The 20,834-nt window shown below is 36.8% G+C and overlaps 1 protein-coding gene across 3 annotated transcripts in view; it reads left to right on the top strand.

Moving 5' to 3' along the window:
- The first annotated feature begins 5,946 nt into the window (after positions 1-5,946).
- Positions 5,947-20,834, top strand: part of LOC150109658 (uncharacterized) — a 51,638-nt gene continuing 36,750 nt past the window's right edge. The window contains exons 1-2 of one of the 3 annotated variants that reach the window (XR_016550441.1): positions 5,955-6,064; positions 17,432-17,875. The gene's annotated coding sequence lies outside the window, so the exon portion shown is untranslated. Of the gene's footprint in view, positions 6,065-17,431; positions 17,876-20,834 lie in introns of those variants that run through there. The other 2 variants (XM_090413928.1, XR_016550442.1) reach the window with 2 other exon arrangements.

Here is a 20,834-nt window from a genome sequence, read left to right as displayed (position 1 = left end):
TTATATTACCTAATTCCTCGACAGCCTATGTACATTAGAAATTTTGTATTTAAAAGCTCAGCGCTTGACCTTTCAGCAGCTTGCAAGATAAGGAATAGAATCGGGAAAATGATTTCACTTTGAAATTGCTGGAACAAAGAGATACATCGTCAATCGTTAGACTTGTGCTATTTATGCAAAGTTTGTCTTCCTTTGATCTAGTTCATACTGTACACCCGTGTAGGGATATTCTCCACTTGAGTACGATGAGTAAGATATTCAAATTATGTCCCAATAGCACTTATAACATTATATGAGGTATTTTGAGGTTGAAAAACACGCCGATCTTTCCGTAAAGTTGTTACAATGTAGGAAGCATTATGCAATTCTAAGAAGACCATTAGCTTTCATTTTGCGAAGAACTGAAACTCGTAAGAAACAGATTCACGCAGTTAAGCCTCTGGCGCTAAAGCTCTCAATCAAACTGGATTATGTTTGGAATGATGCCTTTGGGCATAAGGCATTCCGAAGACATCCAACATGCCTACACTCTTCTTTCTGATCGGAGAAGGTTTAGCACGAATTGTACCTCCTTGTGAAAGGTAACACTTCCTCTGGACTCATGGAAAATGAAGGTTTTCTTTACAGCTGTGCAGTCTGCGCTGCTGGTTTCATTGATTGGCTGATGATTTTATGTGGAACATTAACCCAGACTGTCGGTACTTTATTTAATGTCCTGCTTCTAACCTGAACCGTTATAATCTCTCTAACCTTCTAATAATAATACGTTTCATCAAAAATGGACTCTAACAATTCCTTCTAAACACTGAATTTAAATTAGAGTCTGCGTTTCTTGTAGAGTGGCACCCACATTGTTTTCATCGACTATTTCGGGTGATGCAGTGCATTACCAATGCTACGAGCCGTTTACCCCTGCCCCCAGTTGGTAACGTCTTCCCCCCTGCCATTGACTCACATGGTAAATATATATATGTTTACCTTAGGTCAGGGGTGTTCAACCCGTCGATCACGGAGCGATTTTTGGTCGATCTCTTGTGTAGTCCTCCTTACTTACAAATCTAATTAAAACTGAAAACATAATATTTTATTTATCATTATTTTGTATTATTTTTAATTCGCTTTAAGTGTATTGCTATTATTTATTTAGTTTTCGTTAAAATTGTCAAATCAGTAATTTTCTTATCAGTCCGGATAAATGAATTAATTTGGATCAGTGGAAGTCAAACAGCGAGCCGAGTGAATACGATTATAAGCAAAGTGTAAAAACTCGATTGTAGCTTAAATATTAAATATTCCAAAGCACATTACATCGATTTTTTACTTAGGTTAAGTCCCATGTGAATATGGTAAAAAAATAAACTTTGTTTGTCTCTGTATAGTTTGTATTAGATGTTTTTGTAAATAACTCTTTTGAAGCTAATTGTATATACTACTTTAATAAGAATATGTTAGAGTGTTAAAAACAAAGGCAATGTTTTTGTCGCCGAAGCTGTACATGGCGGCATTACAAAGATTGTTATTGAAACTTGCATCTATGAGATGGGTTTTGGAGGCTTTAAGTGTAAACATCTCCGAAGTCGGTCAGAAAGAGTTCAAACAACTTTCCGATGGCCGGCAACTTACAATCAAAAGAAAGCGAAGGAGAACAAAAAGCGTGCCGAACTTGAAACTTAAGATGAAAGACTCATACCGATTCTTTGGGGGTTGCCAAACTTCATGCGAGGTCTCAGAGGAGGCCCAATAAAAAGGGACTGAAGCAAGCAGAAGGGGTCCCGGTTGCAGAATTGCTGTCAGAGAGGAGGCCTCCCGGTCCAGAGTCGCCGTCAGAGAGACAGAGAGGCTGCCCGGATCCACGTTGCTTGAGAGAGGGAATTTTCCGCTTCCAGAAAGGAGCTTCTCGATTCGAGATGTCGCTAGAGAGAGATTACTTCTAGGCCGCAGACAAGGTTTCAGATTGTCGAAAGGAAGAGTTCCAATTGCCAGAGAAAAGTTTCCAGGCCAGGTTAATGTCAGACATTCACCAGTGTGTTGCGTTTTCATTACAATCTGATGAATCAATCGACTTTACTGATATTGCTGAGTTAATGATATTTATTAACATGGTATATCAAGACTATTCAAGTAAAGAACGTTTGAAAATTGTACCATTATTGGGAAGGACTAGGGGAGAAGACATTTTTTCGACATTTGATGAATTTGTGAAACAATAACACAAACTTCCGCTTTTTAAAATTGTGTCTATTACTACTGATGGTGCTCCTGCGATGATAGGTAATAAATCAGGCTTCATTTCATTATGTAAAAACGGATGACAAATATCCAGATTTTTTAACGTACCACTGTATTATTCATCAACAAGTACTGTGTAGTAAAAGATTAAACGCAAAAGATGTTTTCGATATTACATTTAAAATTGTAAATTCTGTTTGAGGAAAAGCCCTGCAACGGCGGTTATTTAAATTACAGGCAGATGATGATAGGGAACTTCTGTTGTACAATAATGTTCGCTGGCTCAGCAGAAGTCAATTTTTAGAAAGATTTCTTGTGTTAATTAACGATATAAAAATTTTTCTTGATGAAAAAGGAGATATTTATCCACAATTCAGTGATAAAAGATCGTTGTTACACTTATCATTTTTAGTAGATTTCTGTACGAAATTAAGCAATTTAAATTTACAGTTACAAGGTAGAGATAAAAATTTAATTGACATGTTAAGTTCAATAAAACTTTTCCAACAATAATTACTTTTATTAAAGAAAAATATAAATGACCGCGAATTTAGACATCTCCCATATTTATATAAAAATATTTTAACAAAATTAAGAAATGTTTCTGTGATTTAAAAGAATTTATTCGTGAAATAGAATTAGTTGAGGAAGAAATAAATTCAAGATTTAAAGATTTTAATAAAACTGAATATAGAGACAAATGCAAGAATGCTAAACCCTGTGTAAAACTAGCTAAACAAAAGTCATGGGAAGACTTTGGAAAGAATATAGAAAATAAATATCAAGATGGTGATAAAATATTCTGGAGGTTGTTGAAGAAGCTTAGGAATGGAGGAAAGAGTGCTGTAAAAGGAGTTAGAGATGATAAAGGTGACATGAAAACTGGAGAAAAAGATATCCTTGAAGTATGGAGTAATTACTTTGAAAAACTGCTAAATGAAACAAGCAGTGATGATAGCACAGTGGTAAAAAAACACTGACCAGGCATGCAAGCAGGAATACATATCCATACTTGAAGTAGAAAAAGCCATCAAAGGCCTTGAAATGTGGAAAGGCAGCAGGAGTAGATGATATTTGACCAGAAATGCCGAAGTATGGTGGTATAAGAGTCTTACAGTGGCTGCACTGCATAGTTCAGAAAGCCTGGACAGAGGGACGAATTCCCGACGATTGGAGTAGAGCTCTCAAAGTACCCATATATAAAAAGGGAAATAAAACTGAATGTGAGAATTACAGAGGTATTTCCCTGCTGAGTGTTCCTGGCAAAATCTATGCAAGTATACTTGAGAAACGGTTGAGAAGAATTGTGGCAGAAAAACTTGGTGAAGAACAAGCTGGATTCAGGCCAAACAGAGGCTGTCAGGATCAGATCTTCACTTTACGACAAATAGTTGAGAAAGCATGGGAATATAACAAAGATCTGTATTTAAGTTTTGTCGATTTGGAAAAGGCATATGATAAGGTGCCAAGAGAGAAGCTATTCAATACGCTGCAGTTATATGGTGTCAATGGGGCATTATATCAAGCAATGCTTAGTCTTTATTTGATTGTAAGTCAGCAGTTAGAATTGAAGGAAGTACAGGAAGATGGTTTAATGTTAAATCTGGTGTGAGACAAGGATGTACATTATCCCCTCTGTTATTCATTATCTATACGGATCACATTATGAAGGAAAGTGGTATTAAACATGATATCAAAATTGGAGATGTTAATGTCAGCTCTTTGCTTTATGCGGATGATGTTATACTTCTAAATAAATCCGCTACAAGTCTGCAAGATTCTCTGACTAAATTGAATAGCTGTTGTAATAGATATGGTATGAAGATCAGCAATAAAAAGACAAAGACAATGAAAATAGGTAGAATCATTGAAAATGGCAACTGTGTTGTGAATGGGGTACCTGTGGAACAAGTAAAACATTTCAGCTACTTAGGCACGATTTTTACTGAATATGGTAAATTAAATATAGAAATAGACAACAGAATCAGCAAAGCTGGTATGGTGGGAAGTCAGATGAATAAATTCATATGGAATAAAAGAGAAATTAGTCGGAACACTAAATTAGCTGTATACAAGACAGTGTTCAAAACAGTTTTAACTTATGGATCTGAGAGCTGGGTCAGAAGTAAAACACTTGATCAAAGACTAGAGACCGCAGATATGAGAGTCCTGAGAAAGATTATAGGCATGAACAGATGGCATCAATGGCAATATCATATTAAAAACGAGGATATTAGGAAAGAACTTGACATTGTCAGCATCCAGGAATGCGTTAGCAGAGCTAATCTCAGGTGGTATGGTCACCTAAACAGAATGGGCGAGGAAAGATTAACAAAACAAGTGTTCTCTGCCAGGTTGGCAGCAAAACGACCCAGAGGAAGACCAAGATATAGGTGGATTGATACGGTACAAAGTGCCTTAGACAATAGAAATATAAGATCTGATAATGTTGGAGTCTTGACAAGTAACAGACTGATTTGGAGGAAAATTGTAGATAGGAAGTTAGTAATGATGTAATGTTTTTCATGTAGTACTATCATATCCTGTACACCCCTTGTGGGTACATGGCAAGAATTTGATGATGATGATGAATAAAACTGAAAGGATTGTATCTTTTATCAATAATCCATTTCAAGAAAACTTGAACATCACAGAAATTTCAAATGAAATTAGTGGACTGTTTGATGTAAACCAAGCTGAAGTAGAACTTGAGATAATAAACATTCAGAATAGTTTACATTTAAAATCAATAAACAATGAAATCATTTGGAAGTATGCACATGAAAAATTCCCAGTATTAACTGATATTGCGCGAAAAATTCTTTCGTGTTTCGGATCGACATATTTGTCAGAATCGGCTTTTTCAAATATGACCGTCATAAAAAATCAATTAAGAAACCAAATTGCAAATGATCATTTCGATGATTGTCTGCGATTGGCCATTTCTTCATATCAATCTGACTATGAAAATATTGCGAGGTCCAAACAATGCCAAATTTCACATTGACTTTTTTTTTTTTAATCAACCAGCATTTTCTGTAACTTGTGAGTTTGTAATTAATCTGTTGTTTTTTCTAACTTTGGTTTTCCAAAATAGAGAAATAAAGATTTTATTCCAACATTTTTTTTTTGTTGTTGTTGTATTAAAATAATTAAAAGTGATAAATAATTTTAAAATACACAAATAAAGTTTTTAGTTGTGTATTTTTTTAGTTGTTTATTTGTGCTTAATCAGATATCCGGTTGGGGTAACGTGATCTATATAAGAGAGAGTAGATCGCCGAATAACTTTTTATAGAAAAGTAGCTCGCGTACTAAAAACGGTTGAACACCACTGCCTTAGGTTATAGCAGTAGAAATTTTCACATTCAGTAGGTGCGAGCTGTTCGGAACAGAATGTGCTGCCATCTATTTCAATGCTTAAGTACTAACAAATATTAGGACAATTGACCACCCTGAATGCTTAATTATACGAGATAAGAGAAGATAATAGAAGAAGAAGAAGAATATGTTAACTTATTAGAAAATAATAATAATATGTTGCTAATAAAAGAGGGCGATCACGTCAGTCAGTGTGCGAAATCTCTTACAGTGCCTGTTATTGCGTAAAGCCAAGAGTTGGAGATTACATATTGCCCATGCGCAAGTGACGTAACGTTCTTCTAGGAATAACTAAATGATCTGATACAAGGTCTCACGTGTGTGTGTCACATGACAAGACAAGTTAGTGAGTTCAAATGTATCCAACTTTGAAGTGGTATTTTCGAAAAATGCCGACAACCATTTGATATTGTTTACCTTTTACGTTTTTTGGTGCAGTTTTCCAGAAGCACGCGTAAGTTCAAGCTTGATGATTATTTTCGTTTTATGCTCTCATGAGTTGTTTCATATGAGGATAAACAGCGAGTATAAATATTCTCACGTTGCTTCTTTTGCGATCAAGTAGGCTTAACTGTTGGTTATTTTCGTGCCACGCAGTTTAGTCACAGTTGAGTAACTTCGGAAGTTTTGTAATCATATTTCCTTGCTGGTTCTACTAAAAATATCCCCTCGTACTTTTAAGTAATCTACAGGAAATGCAAGGTTTTTAATGCCAATACAGCTGACATTAGGCTTATATACCTTAACTAATTAAAAAGTTATTATATTAATGAAAGAGAGAAATTTGACATACCAAGTTGGTGTATTTTTGAGATAATAATGACACAGTTTTTAGTACAGAATTTGATGACGGAGCCGATAATAGTATGAGATGGGGGGGGGGGGGGGATGTTGAGGGAAAATGGAAAAAAATTAACCTTGCCGCGTGACCTAAATGACCTTGCCGCGTGGATTATGAAATAATAAAAAAATAAAGTGCAATTTGCGTCGTTCGACAGTAGGGGGGGGGGGGATTTATTTTGTTGAATTGCCATGAGGGAGAGATTATAATTTTGTAATTAGATGTTTTTATTTTTCAAATTTCAAAGCGTATCCTTGCTGTGCGAGATGGTATAGCTGATATTCGCTTGTAGTTTCCGTAAGATTTGATCAGTTTGAAAGATGACATTCTCCTAGACCACACCCTCAAGGGATGCAATCCGAACTAGAAAACACACCATAGCATCGCCGAGTCATACACACTTGGGTGAATAAAGTTTTTTTTGACATCCACCATACTCACTCACGGCGATCGGATTTGAGGAGTGTACTATGATCGTGCTTCAATTACAGTACAGAATGTATTTCTTTACTGTATACTTTTTCTGTGTCTTGTGACTAGTATTCAGTTGTTTATTTGAAATGGACATGACTGTCGGAAGATGATATAGTTAAGAGGGGAAGGGTCTGGAAAGTTCTGATAAACACCTAGAACAAAATGATATTAAAGCAACTGATATAACCACAAGAAAGAACATACAAGGATATAAGAACATACCTTCATAACTCTGCTACTGGTATGTTCTTTCTTGTGGTTCAGTTGCTTTAATATCATTTTGTTCAAGATGTTTATCAGAACTTTCTAAACTCCCTCGTAGTGGGATAGAATATGAAGGATATGTGTTCAGGGAAAATTGAAGGAAAAGAATGGTGGGGGAAGTGTTATTGATGATAGCCGACGAACTACAACCAAGGAGAGTAGAAGTTCAACTGCAGGCCAGTGAAAATAGCACATTTGAGGCCATCTGGTATGACATTGAGGCCAACTGAACAAAACACACAGTTGAATGCTGCGAGACCAGGGGACGGAAAAGATGATGGAGGATAATATGTATCGGAAAGTAAGCTCAATGAGTAAAGGGTGGGTAATTATTATGGGGGGGGGACTTCATATGGGAACATAAATTGGAAGGAAGAGAGGACACATGGGAGGAAGGAAATGGAATTTATGCAGTTACTAAGGGATAACTACCTGAGGCAGTATGTGATGGGGTGTACTAGGGGTTAGATCTATTAAATGCTTCAAAGAATTTGTCTATAACCAATATGATCACGTTCTTACCAATCGCTGAGAGTGATCATATGGTCTTAACCTGGGAAATGGCTAAATGTGGAATTTTTTGTTAAGAGGGCGGTAGTATATGTGGAATTACAAGGCTGGTGAGTATGACACGCTTAGAAGATTGATTGGATCGCTGCTATGGTATGTAAACCTGCAAGGTCTGGATGTTGATAATGCATGGGAAGTGGTAAAGGGATGTTTGAGGGAGGTAATGGCAGATTGCATACCAATAGTCAGGAGAATAAATCAAGTGGGAGTTAAATGGATGAATACCATCAAGTTGGAGCTACAAGAAGAGAAAAATTTGTGGAGGGAAATCAAAGAGAAAGGTGACCTGCAGGCACATGAACAGGCCAGAAGGGTAACTAGTGTGGTAAGAAAGGCAAAAGCAGCTTATGAAAGGACGTTAGTTATGCAGACTAAAAAGCATACCAAACAGTTCTTTCGATATGCTGCAAATAAAAGAAAATGAATGTTTATAGCAGAATGATTGTAATGAATGCCGATGGTATGAAGATTAGTGAATCAAGCGAAATAGTAGAATTACTAGGTGAACACTTGCAAGGGTATATCATCCAGGCTGTGATATTGCAGTAACGAGGGAGGCAAAGGCTTGTATAGGAACTGGGGTAAATGAAATGGAGGTGCGTAGCATATTACAGAACCTCAATGTTAATTCAGCTATGGAATTAGACGGTATACCAGCTGAAGTGCAACGAGGTGCTTGAGAATTGCCAGTGCTTTTGACCACATTGTTTAATCTGTCTCGGCTCCGGGTTAGTCTCAAGGGGGTGGACAGAGGAGAAAATAGTTCCATTGCATAAAGGAGACTCCAAGACTGATGTGGCAAATTACCTATCGATGAGCATATCAGGAGTCAAGGTAATGGATAAATTGGTCAAGAGCAAAATACAGGAATGGATAAATAGAAAAGGAATACTGTATGGGGGGGGCAACATGGTTTTGTCAAAGGTAGGTTGTGAATCGGTAACTTGCTCACGTTTTATAATACTGTGGCAGCTGAGTTCGATAAAGGTAATGGGTTTACAGTGATGCTGCTGAACTTTACATAAGCTTTTGACGGGATACCTCATGGAATTCTAATCAATAAATTGCAGGGTGTGTGAAAGGACGATTTGCAGGATATAAAGTTGGCGAAGTGGTTAAGAGGGTAGTTGATGGGGGGACAAAGAGTAGTTTTATTCAGGTGTAGTCGAGTAGATAACCTGTAAATAGTGGCGCGCCAGGATGCTCTGTTCTTAGGCCGCTACTACTTAATTTGTACTACAAAATTGGGTAGAACAATTGTTAATACGGATGATGTTAAAATTTTGCAGGATGATTTTCAGAGGCTAGCGACCAAGATGGTAGCTCGCCTCTGAAATGAACCTTAAGATGACAGGTTGAAAATTTGTGGGTTACAGAAACTGATTGACAGGCAGAAAATGGGGCAATATCATTGACACATACCAATTACGAAAAGTTGTTACAAGATTAATACACGAGTAATTTTTCAGAATAGGACTGGTGGTGGAAGAACTAGGGACCAACCTTGGAAACATAAGTAATATAGTTAGCAGGGGGTGTAAGGACTAGATTTTTTGTTTGGTGAATGAGCGGAATAGGTTGCCAGAATCTGTTGTGGGTGCCATGAATGTGAATGAGTTAAAGTATGATAGATATTGAGTGAATGTTGGATAATGCTTGGCATGATGTTTAGAGCCTCCATGAGTCTAAGGACTCTATGGAATAGCCCATAATAATAATCATTACTACCAGACCAACTCAGACTATGAGACCAGTGCATTACTTTTAAAAAAATACCACCGCACAAGACTTGCTAACTGATCCTTAAAAAGTATATTTCAGTAACAGAGGATGTCCATAAAATGTTGGCAATGCATTGCATATTTTTATCGATTCGTTGTTAGCCAAACTTATAATCCTACTACGGATATATCTGTGACTCAGCTGAAAATCTAGAGTTGTGGAGTTCTGGAATGTTGATGTATACAGTTTTTATATTTCGTGATGTTTACGTTTTAAATGTTAATATAATAATATGCATTTAACTCTTTGCTATCATAGTAACTTAAACACCCCTTGAGGATAGTTATCAAGAAATAATTTTAAGTTTTATATATTTGTATAATATTATACAAAAGTGGTCATTATTTATTTCTTATATAGATATATAACTCCTTTTTTCATATACATACATCTATAATTTAAAGAAAACATTAAATCTCCTAGCAGCAGACATTAATATGAAAAACACGATAGAATTGTTACATATTTAAGCTCATGCAGATGGCAAATATTTTCGATTTACTTGAAGTTGCTCGCGATACAGACAATACTCACACAATTCCAATATATATATATATATATATATATATATATATATATATATACGGATTTCGTTATCATGTTAACGAAAAGGCAACCAGAGACATGAGGCGAGAGTATTATGCAAAGATGTGTGTTTTATGAACAGGAAAAAAACCTCTCATTGCCATTTGACACACCAACTCGATCATCTGCGGTTGGAAGCTGATATATTCTCCACACACTTAAGTCCTAAACAGAATTCAAACCGAGAGCGTTCTAACGTTACACAGAAGATAGCGTTGGCCACAGAAATGGTTGCTCTATCTTAGCTCTTTAATACTAGCTGTGACATGAGGAACTTCTATATAGGCTGTTTCATTTGAAGGCAACCTAGTCGTGTCATATGGAAAGGTTCACCCAACTCTCCGAAAAGGTGGCTTTTTTTATCACTAAACACAAGTAAACCGACCAGATTGACACACGAAATAATACTTTAGTTGCTTCACTCCTGATTCAAATTAAACCATAGGCAAGTCTATATCTGCGTGAACTGATGTTCGCGATTAGAGGGTGCATAAATTATTTTATTATCATGATAGAAATGCCAAAAACTTTCGATATATCTTTTGTTACATTTTGTATATCAAAATATACTTTCATATCTCACGAAAGCGATCTGAAGGAAGGATTGGTTTTCAAGGTATATGAACGACAATATATTTTAGATATAAAATGCAGGATGAACGTAAAAGTGAAGCTCTTCACATGTGTTCTGTCTCTTGTTTGCGTGAACCTCAGAAGCAGAAGTCGTCTGGATAGCACTAAAATTATTATTATTATTACGGGCGACTCCAGGGAGTCCCTAGACTCATCATACTTTGCCTTGAACTCATTCACTGTCATAGCACCCTCAACAGACTCTAGCAGCTTATTCCACTCGTTTACCACTCTAAAAGTAAAGAACCCAGCTCTAACACCCTTGCTAACCACACTCTTGCCCAGCTTCCATAGATGGCCCCTAGTTCTCCCACCACCAGTCCTGATCTCTAAAATATCCTCTGGATTAATCCTATAGAAACCCTTCAGCAATTTGAATGTCTCAATCATATCTCCCCTCTTCAGCCTATCAACCAATTTCTGCAACCCACAAATCTTCAACCTGTTCTCATAAGGTTCATTCCATAGATTTGATATCATCTTGGTCACTCGCCTCTGGATCCTCTCCACCTCCTCCCCATCAAGAAGAAACCTAGGTGACCAAATCTGGGCACAGTAGTCGAGATGAGGTCTTATCAAAGCTCGGTACAGAGGATCAATAACTTGCTTGTCTCTGCTCGTCAAAGTATTTTTCAACAACCAAGTGATTTGATGAGCTGATTTAGCCACTTTTGCTCCTAAACTTCATCTCCCTATCCACCAACACTCCCAAGTCCCTGCCCTATTCAAGCTCCTGGAGTACAGTTCCACCAATGTGGCATACTGCTGCTAATCTTATCACCCAAAATGCATAACCTTACATTTTGTCACATTAAATTGACATCCATTCTCCTTAATCCAGAAATCAGGAATGAGTTCTTTCTTTTGCAGTTTATGTACCTAAACCTTAGGTACAAGAACAATTGGTTACCGGATAACGAAGGTGGAAATGCCTCTGAATTTTATTTTGAACTTAAGAATTCCAAGTTCAGTTTCCCTTAATCAACATACAACAGTCTTGTTCAAAATTACAATTGATGAGAATCCAAAGCATTTACATTATTTGTTGTCTTTTGAGATTGATATAAGATATATTAGTAAGTTGTTTCTCATAGCAATAACTTCTGTCATTTTTATGATGTTAGCAGAAAAGCCGTGAAATGTTCTCGAAGAACTTCTGAATTCTTCCAATGTGTGGAGGGGCCCTATCCTGCATGAAAATGACTAAATCCATGCACAGGCACTTCTGTATCTGTGGAACAACAAAATAGTTTATCATATTGCGATAACTCTCATTAGGTACTGAGCAGGTCTCAAGATCCGACTGGCGAATGTCCTCAAAGAGGAATGGTCCAATGATAAACGAAGCTATAAATTCACGCCAGACAGTAACTTTGGGTAAGTTAAAAGGAATCCGCATGCGGATTTCGCATTGCCCCGGCATGTGTAGATATTCAGAGCTCCATTCAGGTGAACGCGAATTCACCTCGCAAGAAAATCATCCACGGCACTCAGCGTTCAACTCCACTCGAGCAACGAATATTAAAGCAAATGTCAGTCGCCTTTCAAAAGTCCTTCAGGGACAACTCCTTTGTTAGGATTAACTTAGATGGGTGGTAGAATTTTCTACGGAAGGCCGTACAATTTTCCAGACAACTGTCTGGAAAATTCTCACCAACCCAGGAGACATCCGTGATGAACATAAAGAAAGGTTTCAATTTGTGCATTCAAATACCAGAAGAAATAGACCAGGCAAACACGAATAAAAGTAAAATTACTTCAAAAATGTCCTTGATTGTTTCAGGAAATAAAATTTAATCTCGCCCATCCTCTTTATCAGTGAAATGTTATAATAGTAACGACATATGGCCGATGTTTATGAAGAAGGAAACGAAGTAGAATCTGCCAGACGTTTCCATGATACAGCTTTCTGCGCCACGAAAACCAGTTCGTTTACCAGTGGGTTTCCGTTTGTTGTTGCTGATTTTCTTTGCTTATAAATATCTTTCTTATTGCCTTGTCCAGTAATTCTATCGTTCTATTATGTTAAATAATAATAATAAAATATATTATTCTAACGAAGAAAATACATAACTAATAATAATAAAACCAGTATGTCTGTGAAAGCCCCAACTCATCACAAAATAATAGCTAGAGCCTTGAAAAATTCGGCAAATAAACCTGGGTTGACCTTGAGGATCAGCGCTTTGTAGTCTATCAAAATCAGCCTCTAAATTCTAACTTAGCAGGAGGCTTAGGAAACACGAAGAAAAAATTTGAGCTGCTCTGATGTTTCTCTTTTGAAGCACCACTTCGAAATTTTCGAAATTCTGTTGACTTTTGTTCCGTTTTTTTTTTTAATATAAATTTCATAAATTTCAATCGTTGAATGATTTCTAGAATATTCTTATAAGAATGAGGAAATGCATAGTTCCATTGTTACTAATTATATAATAATATACATTTGCGAAGGGAGATAAAATACCAAAAATAATATGCGATGGAGGGGGGTGGGGGGGGCTGCTGGAAAGATCTGATAAACACATAGAACAAAAATGATATTAAATCAACTGATGTAATCACAAGAAAGAGCATGTGAGGATTTAAGACCATAAAGTTATCTTCCTAAGTCTGCTACTAGTATGTTCTTAGATAGTAGATACATTCCATAGCTCTGTTGATATAAAACCAGCCTTTATTAAAGGACTGAAGCGGTTTATAAACAAATCTAGCACGGGTCTCTGAAACAAGGTTTGAGTATCACTCGATATTAATCTGGTATCCGGGATAACAACAGTAATGTACTGTCACATTTTTTAGTCTATTGTCAGCGTGATTCACATAGAATATATAAATATCTGCTTTAATTTATAGAAATTGCATAATTTTATAGGAATCTAAGAAATTATATATACAAAAATGCGCCTTTAATTTAAAAAATGTTCTAAAAGTACTAGTTTTAACTAAATCCATAATTCCTTAAATTCCTTCCAACACCTTTTAAAAACTCTCATAAGAATGTTGGAAATGATCTTCCAGGGAAAACATAGATGCAGGAGGAAGACAATCTATCGACCGTGAGATGCGGTGATTGATTCGTTTAATCCAATACCCTTGGAGGGTAATGGATGGCAATGCTGTAGCCAATGAAGTTCTAACTGAGGCTCGGCTATTGCTGTTACCCTCCTGCCATGATCAGAGCTTTAATTTAATAGCTCAATAACACCTTATCCCTACACTGTCCTCTACAGATAACGGGGAAGATGAAAAGCATTCTTGCTTCGCCCCTTTAAGCCAGTCCTTATAAGGACTTAGATGCACTCGTTAAATGTTTATTTTGCCAGGAAAAACATAGATGCACCGTCTATAAATAAAAACTGATCCCTGTTAGAATTATGTATTCCTTTACATAGGCATACCATATACTTCCCAATATAAATATTTAATATTTCCAATTTTTGCGTTCTGATCATAGTAATCTGTACAAAATACAAAATTTATATTCATTCATGGATGAAATTTCGATGTGCATTCTTTGGTTTGCCTTCATCCATTAGAGCATAGCGGCTTGGTTGTGGACAATCTTGAAGCATTGAATGTTTCAGTTTGTTAAATGAAGAAAAGTAGGAAGGATGAATGCATTGTTATTATAAAACTATTTATAAACTTTGAGTCACCAAGAGAAGATATGCAGTAGAAAAATCGAAAGATCAAAATTTTATTAGTGTTTTTATGTATGCGACATTTTCAAGCCTTTACATGTTCATCTCGAAAGGCAGGTGAAGAAGAGAATCCAAATCTCTCTCTCTCCCTCTCTCTCTCTCTCTCTCACACACACACACACACACACACACACACACACACACACACACACACACACACACACACACACACACACATTACCTTTATAGTAGGATGGATATGGTATGGGTGGGGGTAAGAATAACAGAAGCGAATTAAGCATAGCGATTTTTTTCCCGGAAATAATTTTCTATGATACAGCTGGAGTTTCTGAAAAAAAAACCTAAAACATTTTGCGAGTGTATATTGTGAGAAACTACTTGCGAGGCAAGATTTGCCATGACAATATATGAGGAGGGAGCTGTTGATATCGTAAGCCACGCTGCATTTATTAATCAAGCTAAACAATCAGTTATAATCTTCAAGAAATTGCAGACTAGAAATATTGACTTTTAATTGATATTCGACCAGAAATGCCCAAATACGGAGGTATAAACGTTTTGCATGGCTACACTGCGTTATTCAGGACTGGCCAGAGGGTCAAATTCCGAATGATTAGAGTAGAGCTGTCATGGTACCCATTGAATGTGAGAATTGCAGAGTCGTTTCCCTACTGAGTGTTCCGTAAGATTTATGCAAGCATACTTGAAAAGAGGTTGAGAAAGATTGTGGAAGAGAAACCAGTAAAGGGAACAACATTCATACAAATAGAGCTTGTAAGTATCAAATTTTCACATAAAAAACAGATAAGAAATCAAAGAAATATAATAATAATTTAAATTTCATTGTACTTAAATCTCATTAGATCATGAAAAGGAATATGGCAAGGTGTTAAGTGAAGCACATTTTCAAACGCTACACTCATGATATAAAGAGGACGTTATACGGTGCAATATATAGTCTATATTGGAGCTCGAATTAAAGGAAATATAGGAGGATGGTTTGAAGTAAAATCATGTTGTCAGTCATGGGTTAATGTACTTTCTTTAATAACGTGATTCATTTATAGGAATTATGTTACAGTATGAAGAAAGGTAGCATGGAACCTATCAAAACTGAACCTATTGAACTCATATTTTCTTTATGCAGATTGTGTTAGATTCCTAAATAAATGAAGTATCTAGATAATTCTGTAAGTAACTGGTGTTATTCGTGAAATTCATGAATAACAACGGTTATGAGTTACTGGTGTAACTCATGAATAACTTGTGTAACTAATAGGAAAGTTGGTATGAACATCGTAATATAAAAACTATGAAAATAGGAACGAACATGAAAAATATCAACTATCTCTTGAATGGAGAACTTTTACAAGTAAAACATTTCAGCTATCGAGGCACAAGGTTAGTGAAAAAACAAATCAAATATAAAAATAGAATGGCTCTTTCCAAATGGTATGTTTGGGGTCGCATGCCAAGGCGATCGGACGCAACTTTGTTCATGTCTATCACCGCTCTCTCTCTCTCGCGTATCCAGATGCATCAATTGTTGCAGCCCCTAGGACAACCCACTGTGCGTTAATCTTTTCCTTCAACTCCTGCATAGATGACAACCACAAATCGCCCCTACCATACCAGTGACCTTGGCATCGTATGTCTCCTGTAACTTTTCGGCAAAAAGACATCAGAAGAATAATTACCAAGACGGACACTAAAAGATCTTCTGGTGCTGATGACATCTCTTTCTAATAGTGCTCCATTGAGAACACCTTCCTATCCATTATTGTTTCTACAATCTCCTTTATTCATTGAGCCATTATCCCAACGCATAAGAGCAAATGTATTTACAATTTACACATAAAAAACGAGGTAAAAATCTACCGTCCAACTACCGACAAGTTGTCATCACCTCAGTTATTTCCAAATAATGGACGGTTTTCAATTTGTTCACTACCAAAAAGCTCACCAGTTAATCTACGACCACCAATGTGGATTCCACGAAAAGACATTCACAGCTGACCTCTAAACCTACATTGCCGACCACTGGGTACTATGCAAAGGTTCGGCGACGCATATGCTGCCGCTTTGGACATTTCCAGGACTTTTGATCATGTGTAGCACCGAGGCCTGCTAAACAAATTGTCTTCTTCAGTCTACCTGCCACTCTCTGTAATTGGATAACCAGCCTTTTGTTCACTACATATCATGACCGATCTCATCCTCTCCTCCAACTTTCCTCCCAGTGCAGGCGTGCTTTAGAGGACAGCAAAGAATCATTATGATCCTTCCTTGCAGAGTCGCTTCCACCTCCTTCTCACAGATGTAAAATGTTTCAGCGCCGTGTCTGTTCTCAGCTTATATCCATGCTCACTGGTCCGCCGAACTGGAAACCATCATTGCTCCACTTTCTGTTGTGCCTGTTAAAACAAGAGCAGCAGCTGCCCATCATCCCTTACAGTTCAACTGATAACACATCGAACCTGCTTCTCCTCTTCCTCTTTTGATCCATCTACCTCCGTCTCTTCCGGAACAGCCTTCCTTATGAACTATTCCCAAACGACTCCGACCTGGAGCTCTTCAAGAAAAATGTCAACAAACTTCTTTCTCAATCTTCACCTGCATCCGAAACATGGAAATGATGTGCTGTAGATTCTTCTACGTCTTGTGTATGTCGCGTAGTCTTCGTACTCCATGGAGAGCCCGTATAACAATAATTAAAGAAGTTGCCAGTTGACAATTGTGCGAATATCTAAATTGAGCACTTTTTTTTCTACGGAACAACACAAATTTCATGTTAAGAAATATTGATGAAGAACCATCTCTTTTTTTTATGGATTTGTTCAAAACAAACATTCAAGTTGCTTTTCCCCAGTTTCTGATATGAAACTATTTGCATTTCTTTAACTTTAGCAATTTAATTAATTCATATTTGCTGAGATACCACTTATTTATCAGTTAATATTTCGATTCTACAAAAGTATTTATTATTCATTTATTGCATTTTATTTTACAGATTTTTTTTGTCACCCCCGAAGTAGTTCTTGTTCAATAAGTCTCTGGTGTATCATCCATGAAACCATCTTTGTAAAAAGGGTGATGATTTCGTCGATGATAGCAACCATTGTTTTGACAGCAATATTGGTGATTTTGATTATGATAATATGCTGCCGTTACAATTTTAAGAAGACGCGTCAGAATGTTGTTATAAAGTATATAGGACCCAAACGAAAGAGCATTAATTCCTCGTCGAATGTGGAGTACGGAGTACTCGGCATCTACTTTGAAGGCGACGATTCAAACAATATTGGTGCATGTGATTTCCATAGTACTGGTGGAGGCGATAACCATGACTCCAATAGAGGAGGATGCCATCCTGTTGGTGAAGGACTTGATTCTGGAAGAGGAGGTGATTCTGGTGAACGGTGCTGAGATTATGATAAATATTCTGTTAGTATTAATCAGCGAGAATAAACAGATGACTAAATAAAATAATTGTTGAATTATTCGTGCACGAATAAGGTATCTTTCAAAACTTCATTCGCATGTAAATGTAAATCAATTTTTTACAGAAATCTGTATTAAGACCCTCCCTTGTTCGCCAAAATATTGTTTTCTATCAATATTTTGTTAAAATTCATTGCAATACACATATTTATATTTGCAAGAAAATCATTATTCATGAAATAGCTGGTTAAAAGAATTTTAAAAACAAAACCGTTACACTTCTATTTTTAAAAACATTAAAGAACCAGATATTTATCATAGAAAAGAATTCAAACGTTCCCTCCGTTTTTTTAACCGGTAAAAAAATACATCAAATGATGAAAAACGGGGAAAAAATTTCTCCTGCATGTTTTTCCATTTTTATCAAAGTGAAATAATTCAAGTACATGGATCATCGTTTTACTTCGTCTACAGTGTACTAACACATATGCATTCGCATACTGGGAGAGCATCTGTATCTTAATCGGTTTTGATTGTAGGAAAATTCCAATTATTCGAATATTCAAATTCAGGATTAAGGCCTAGATTTGAATTTAGTTAAGTGCACGTAGAACATTAAGGCGAGTTAGCCGGCCTTTATGGAACGAAGCGGTTTTACCAGGAAACTTGGGCTTTTCATTTAGAAAAGCAGACAAACCAGCCATTAGAACACACGCAACTAACATAATAATGCACTGGTCTCATAGCCTGAGTTGCTTTAGTCGTACATCCAGACAAACCAAATCCTTCAATCCGAGCGTAAGCAAACAAAGCTTGTGCGTAAAGTATCTTCCTGACTAGGTATTTGTAAACGAACTTCCTTCACATCAATAGCTTTAGTATCCTGTAATGCAAAGCGCACTTCCACCTTGCTATGCATTAAGGGAGGGGTCACTATTTTCAGGCAAGATTCTACAGGGTGGCCATAAAATAGCTTTCCCTCTTTGGAGGCATCTGTAACTAAAACCAATAAACGGAATGCGACCAAATTTTATATTGAGACTTTTGAAGGCATTGGAGGTGATTTCCGCGAAAAAAAGATTTAGTATCAAAAGTCGCCAATAGGAGAAATTTTGGCGCTGGAGGAGCCGAAAGCAACAAATTATTTGCAGTAAACGCAGGTAAAAAGAATTTTGCAAATTTTACTGTGCGTACGTGACAGCAGCGCTTCCAATTCCACTTAAAAAGGGATTGGGAACGTTCAGGAAGTTATTCGAATGACTGACGAATTGTGCTCAATATGCATCCTACCTTGCCTCAGCGTGCGTTACTTGTTAAGTTGTTTTACCTTAAACAGTGCAATGCCGTAGCGTTGCACTGTTTAAGGTAAAGCGCCACCAATGTTGGTGGCATTCTCAACTTGCATGTCTTGAAAGAGAACATAAAACGGACTGTTATGAACATCCAATTCAACTCCTTATGTTCAGCTGTAAGCACGTCGCACACCGGATTCAATTTGTTGTACACAAGAAAGGTCAGAACATTGAAAGTCGTGTATGTGGTCCAGGGGACTCTGATTCTGATGAATAAAACATTATTAAATGTTTAAATTAAATTTAAACATTATTAATTATAAAATAAAACATTTCCTGTGAGTTCAATCACACCATTAATTTTTGTGTCTCTCGCAAGTTGTTGTTTTAGTTTAATTATTATTCTTATTGTAACGCACCACATATCCAGCTGGAATGAGTGAAGCAGCTGTAGCTTACACTGTCCATATGTTATTCCAATTTATCTGCCTTTAATGTAATTATCCGCTTGTTTTCGGCTCCTCCAGCGTCAAAATTTCCCCTGTCGGCAAACTTTTGGTACTAAATATTTTTTTTATGGAAATTATCTCCCCACGCCTTCAAAAGTCTCAATATAAAAATTTGGTTTCATTCCGTTTATTGGTTTTACCTACAGATGCCTCCAAAAAAGGAAAGTTATTTTATGGCCACCCTGTATTTTCTATTGAGGTCTATGCGGTGAGTCAAGACTCATTAATTATCTCTTAACTGTTATCTTTTATGGCAAGATGGATAACAATCCAGTGGATTTTTATCCCTTAATCGCTAAGGAGTTGCTTATATCTATATAAGATTATCAAGCACCTGGCTTGGCCAATTTAGGGCCGTGTGAGAGCGCTTGTACTGATGAGTATAACTGCCTTCAGGCGCTTATGTTTCCATCTGTCGTTCTCATCGTAGTCAGGTGAATCTTGAATGAGTTATTGGGGTGAATAGTCACCTGTGCGAAGTATGTAGAGGCAGTCCTGCCAGGAAACGTGGATATATCCGGTATGTTAGCATCTCGATGGAGGAGAGCATTCCTGACAAACCACGGAGCATCAAATATCATACGGAGACACTTATTTTGAATCGCTTGTAGTTTTTTGATGTTGCTGGGGAAGTGTGACTCAAGGCCGGTGATCCGTATGTTAAAGTGGGTCTGTAATTGTTTTGTAGATCCGTAGCTTGTTTTCAGTGCTGACTTGGCTTCTCTGGGTGAAAAGAGAGTAGAGCTGGACAATTGCGGAGTTTTTATATATGATAGGGTTAAAACTGAGGCGGTTATCTAGTTGTATACCTAGATATTTGATTTTGGATTGCCATGAATAGCTGCTTTGAACAGTTTAACTTCTCCCCAGTGGGATGTTTTCCATCTTGTAAAAAGTATGGCAGTGCTTTTGTCAGCATTAACATCTATCCTCCATTTCTTAAACCGTTTTTCCACTACTCAATGTTAATCAGATTAACATCGAGTAGTGGATTCTTGATTGTGAGTTTGAGAACAGACGTGTTTTATTTACTGTGCTAGAAAATGCACTAGTAGTAGTAGGGGTGGCACTTCTGACAAGCTCAAGATAAGATAAGGAATCGTGACATGATTGGTTGTTCAGATGATGACGTCATTATGTGTGATGTAATGAGTTTGGAACGTTTGGAATT

Source organism: Typopeltis vanoorti, chromosome 2 (genome assembly GCF_054136105.1).
Source record: "Typopeltis vanoorti isolate ZY-2024b chromosome 2, IOZ_Tvanoo_1.0, whole genome shotgun sequence".
NCBI lineage: Eukaryota > Metazoa > Arthropoda > Arachnida > Uropygi > Thelyphonidae > Typopeltis > Typopeltis vanoorti.
Note: the sequence above shows the minus strand (reverse complement) of the source record. Positions and strands in the feature narration are given on the sequence as shown.